The sequence below is a fragment of the Lampris incognitus genome, chromosome 5 (genome assembly GCF_029633865.1).
Source record: "Lampris incognitus isolate fLamInc1 chromosome 5, fLamInc1.hap2, whole genome shotgun sequence".
Lineage (NCBI taxonomy): Eukaryota > Metazoa > Chordata > Actinopteri > Lampriformes > Lampridae > Lampris > Lampris incognitus.
Window position 1 is genome coordinate 41,953,461 of NC_079215.1, and position 5,371 is coordinate 41,958,831.

The 5,371-nt window shown below is 47.3% G+C and overlaps 1 long non-coding RNA gene across 1 annotated transcript; it reads right to left on the reverse strand.

Moving 5' to 3' along the window:
* LOC130113443 (uncharacterized) lies at window positions 1-1,990 on the reverse strand. Its single transcript, XR_008810291.1, has 3 exons — window positions 1,913-1,990; window positions 1,694-1,785; window positions 1-720 (listed from the first exon to the last, which is right to left on the reverse strand). It is a non-coding gene; the product is annotated as an uncharacterized LOC130113443 (long non-coding RNA).
* Window positions 1,991-5,371: the final 3,381 nt, after the last annotated feature.

Consider the following 5,371-nt stretch of genomic DNA (forward strand, 5'->3'; position numbering starts at 1 on the left):
TGTAGTTTTATTTATTGAAGCAGCAGATTTGAACATAAATTATGCATAAACAAAAGATTATTCCAAGTTGTTTGTTCTCCCATCCTCTAACTGTGACCAGACCACAAGACGTGAATAACTGTCCTTATGAGAAGACACAACGGTCCTTTTTCAATTCTAGCAAAAAGGGAGGTAAGGCACCCAAACAATTCTGACAGTATTTTCCTCTTTTCAGTCAAGTTGACACTAACTTTTTATTATTCCGCCACATTTATAGAAACATATTAGCAAAATGGCATAACAGGAGGCACTATTTTTGGAAAAGTAAAACAAAAAAGCTATTTTGAGACATTATGTTCAGAAGTCAAGGATGCGTAGTGACAAAGACCACCACAACCTCAGGGAGGGCATCTATAAAAGGATGATCATAGGAATATATTTAGTTAGGAAAGGTACAAATGGTAACAGCTAGTCTGCACCCTTGTCCAGAAACAGGAGAGATAGGTTTACGGCAAGTGCAGGTAAACATTATGTAGTTTGTTACTTTTTAGGTGTCTGGCCAAGGACCAGGCCCTCTCTAAGACTTTTAAGAGCCTGGCTGACTCCAAGGAGTTCCTCATTAAGCTTACTGCAGTTTTCCAGCACCTCTGACAACTCCTGGAACTGGGCCTGCATTTTGTGATTGTTCTCCTTGTAGACTCTGTAAATGTGTTCCTTCATCTGCTTGCAAATATCTGTTACCTGTAAAGGAGAGGAGAAAGCATTACCTTTTAGCTCTGACTAACAAATCAATTCCCCAAAAATCCCACATACTTTATTTACCAGTAATACATGTAATGCTCAAAAATTACTGGCTACATACATTTTAACATTGCCAACTGGTGCACATTACAAACATACAGTTTGTAGATGGAGATAACGTAACTTTACATGAAAGTGGATGGACTATAAATGTCCTTTTAAAAGTGCATCTTGAACTTTTACTCCTTGTGTTCAATCTGGTAGCATGACATCATAAATATATGGTTTGATCTGTACAGGAAGTCTGGAAAGTGTCCACCGACTGGTGTACGGTGCCATACTTTCAAGAAATGTAGGATTTCAAGGAATGTTGGTTTTCATGATAAGAGTGCCAGGGAACATTTTAACACCACCCACACACACACACCACACACACACACACACACACACACACACACACACACACACACACACACACACACACACACACACACACACACACACACACACACACACACACACACACACACACACAAGGTACAGTATGGCATCTTGTAGTCACGATGGCGTGATGACACGAAGTTAAGGTTACAGTTATACAAAAGTTGATACCTTGCCCACCAAGTTCTCCTCAAAGCTCCCTATCAACGTCAGATTGTGGGCTCGACTATCGTTGAGCTTTTCCAGCAGCATCTGCGCTGTTCTGCTGATATTGTCTATCCTTGAACTACAAATAACATTGACATGCATGAAAACACACAGATGATGTAAACTTCCAAACATTATCCTTAGGTCTTTCACTCCTGTTCAACTAAAGATTGTTTGTCTTGACCAAAATATATTATCAGATTACATTCAAAAGAGATTTCAATCATTAGAACAAACTGGGAGCAGGTAAACAGCACTTCCCTGGATACAGCAACCTGTCAAAAGTCAAGAGTAAAGAGAATGGACCAATAAAGTAATTTTCTACCTAATTTGCTGCTCTCCAATCTGAGTCATGCTTGTACAAGACTGCTCCGTTGAGATATCTTCCTCTGTACCAAGGCCTTCATCATGACTTGCCTGTGTTGCCAAGAACAAGGACACAGTAGTCTTCTCCACTTACTACTGCATTACATCTGAATAACATGCACCATAGAAGACTTAATGTAGGGGAAAAAAATAATGGATTCCCATTAAGAGCTGTTACCTGAGAATCTTCATGCGAAGGTTGAGGAATTAACTGGGAGGTGAAAAAGTCCATCCTTTGGATTCAGTAAAATCCTAACTTTGAGGAAATAAATATGAATTGTCAGATATCCACAACCTGTACCACAACAAATTAGTTACATTTTTTGTGCAACCTGCACGGAGAGATGGATCCATAGTCCTACAGAAAGCAACCGTAAAACCACCTGGTGAAATAGCGATTCCTTGTGTAACCTATTTTTCTGGACTTAGCCTGTTAGTGATTTTAAGTTCCTGCTATAAGCTGTTGCCGCAGTATATGCCTTGAGCTCTTATTTTGAAGGCTGAAGAGAGAGCGGAAGTGCTGTACGCAGTGTTGTTGCTGTGGAGTTCTGTTGGGGGAAGAATCCAAATAAAGTGGTCCTCGTGTGAAAGTGGAACCTCCGTATTTGTTATTTTATAGTTTCATACAGTATAGGTGACATCTACAAACCCTCGGTTACATTGGTGGCAGCGGTGGGATGCTTGTGCCAACGTCCCGCAAAAGAAAGACGTTTAAATTACCGAAAAGAAAGGTTCGGAGAGTCAGTTAGCTTCTCAGTTAGCCTCAGCTAGCAACGGCGGAGCTTCGTCGTGTCGGAAACCCGGCGCGGTGTGTGCACCAAGACTTCACTCGTCTTGCTGCTGTCTTCTGACATAATTGAGGAGCAACATGTGGAAATACGAGGATCCGCTCGACTATAACTACAGAGAGCGACGTGGAGAAAAGCCGTTCGCCAGCAACGTGAGGATTGAACTCCCGCCGCCATTTTCCGGGGAGGAAAAGTTTCCCCTGCTGGGCCAGACAATACGAAGTGGCGGTGAAGGCGCTGGTTGGAGGCACTGGCGATGACTTTGACTATGAACTGGTGAGGATTTTACCAACGCGTCTAACAAAGGCTGCTTTTCTGCTATGGGATAGCTTGCCAGCTGCCGTTCAGGCGGATTACGCTAAGGTAAAGGAGAAATTGCAGGAGGCTTTCGGACAAAGACATTTTCTTGACTGTTTCAGAGCAAACCTCTCTGCCCGCCTCCATGCTCCCAGAGAGAGTCTGGAAGTATATGCAGCAGAAATAAGCAAGCAAGTTAAAGAGGCATTCCCAGGCTATGGTGATATAGCTCAGAAAGAGGAGAAATTTCGCAGATTTCTGGCTGGACTTGACCCGGCGCTGAGAGCTAAACATCACGAGAAGGGAGCTACTGATTTGGCTGAGGCCCTGACCATTGCTGGCCGGTGTGAGATGGCCCAAGAGGCCCTAAAGATGGACTATGTCAACACCCACATACGCCAGCCTCCCACTGAAAGCAGTGCAGCGGCTATGGTGCACTCCATATCTGATGGGGGTGGTTTGTACAGAGCCATGGATAGACTTACTGCGGATATGAGGGAAATGAGGATGGAAATGAAACAAATGGCAGAGGAAAACAACCGACTGCGATCCAGCTGCTGGAGAGATCAACGGAAAGCCCCTCACCCAGTATGTGGAGGTCAGTGTCAGTGTACTTGTGGGGAGCAGGGCTGTCGGTCTCGCACATGGGGTGAACAGAGAGGGCGTTCACCTGACCGTGGCTGGTGCAAGCGGCGAGCAGAAGGAGGCCCCAGGGAGAAACAGGACTACTGGACCCCCTGCAACAACCGAGCCAACTCCACAAGTTGGTGGGGTCCCAGACCTGCTAGGAGCCCCTCTAATGAGGAAACACAGAGACGGCGAGGCATGCATTTTCTCTCCCCCAAGAAGGAAGACTCAGCAAACCAGTCGGGAAAAGAGATGTAGCTGATGTTGCGGCCCAAACACCAGCTACAGAGCCTATGGGCCCTCTGGAGGGAGGAATGCTTATCCCCTCCCCGAGTAATGCCATGACACCAGACGAGACAGAGCAGCAAACCTCATACATGAGGGGAAGCATTGAAGGGACTGAAATTAACATATTGGTCGATTCAGGGGCAACCGAGTCGTTTATCAGTGACAATTTCCACGTCTGTTCCAGCCCTGCACAAGCGGCCCCTAACAGCAGACTTTATTGCTGCGCGGGCAGTGAATGGACAGATGCTTGACACACTGGGTACCATAACAGTCACACTGCGTCTGGGGAAGACCTCCCAGCAGCATGTTTTCCACATCATTAGGGAGTCCACACAAACAGCGCTGCTGGGCCTGGACTTTCTTGTCACAAATCACGCCCTCCTGGATTATGCCCGCGGCAAACTGCACCTATGGGACACTGTACTTCCACTTCTGAGTGGCAAAGACCTGATTCCTGAGTGTTGTAATGTTTCCATCGCCACTGTCATGACACTGCCCCCCCTCACCGAGATGCTGGTGCCTGTGAGTGTGTCCCCACCTGGGCCCGTTGACCAGCTCCCTGACTTTGTGGGCTACTTATCACCCAACCTCAAAGGCAAAAGTGAGTGTGTCATAGCTCACACAGTGACATCTGTGACGGGGTCACCATAGCCCGTGTGTTGAACCCTACAAATCAGGACATTATACTGAGGGAAGGCGTGCACCTGGGGGAGTTTTTCTCTGTGGATGAGTCCGAAATTGTGTCACTCCCACAGGTTCCGACGGAGACGGTCTCTGCCATTTCACCCAGTGATGTGCCTTTTGTGTCACTGGAGGAGTCTCCCGCTAGTCAGCAACAGAAAGCACAACTGGCTGCACTGCTGGCAGAGCATCAGGAGATATTCAGCACATCAAAAGGAGGGACTGGCAAATGCAGTTATCCAACATCACATCAAGACCGGTGATCATCCTCCTCTATGGCAGCGCGCCTACCGGACTTCACCAGAAAAGAGAGAGGAAACAGACAGGCAGGTGGCCGCCCTGCTGGCTGACGGGGTAATTGAGGAAAGCTGCAGCCCCTGGGCCTCGCCTGTTGTCCTTGTAAAGAAGAAGAATGGTGAGTGGAGGTTCTGCATTGATTATCGTCGCCTGAACAGTATAACCGTGAAAGACTCTCATCCTCTCCCCAGGGTGGACGAGACCCTGGATGCACTGGCGGGCTCCCTGTGGTTCAGCACATTGGACTTCTCTAATGGATACTGGCAGGTCGAGGTCACTGAGGGAGACAGGGAGAAAACTGCCTTCACAACGGGCCGGGGCCTCTATCAGTGGCAGTCGATGCCAATGGGCCTTACTAACTCACCTGCAACATTCCAGCGCATGATGGAGCTGGTGCTCAGAGGACTCCCATGGCAGGTGTGTATGGTGTATCTCAATGACGTTCTAATATACAGCCCCACCTTTGAGGACCATCTCTCCAGTTTGCGCAAAGTTTTCTCCAGGATTCAGGCAGCCAGCCTCAGGCTGAATTCTAAGAAGTGTCACCTGGCTCGAGATCATGTAGTGTTCCTGGGACATGTTGTTTCTCACCACAGCTTACAGCCCGACCCTCGAAACACAGATAAAGTCAGAACCTCGCCCACACCACAGAATCCAAC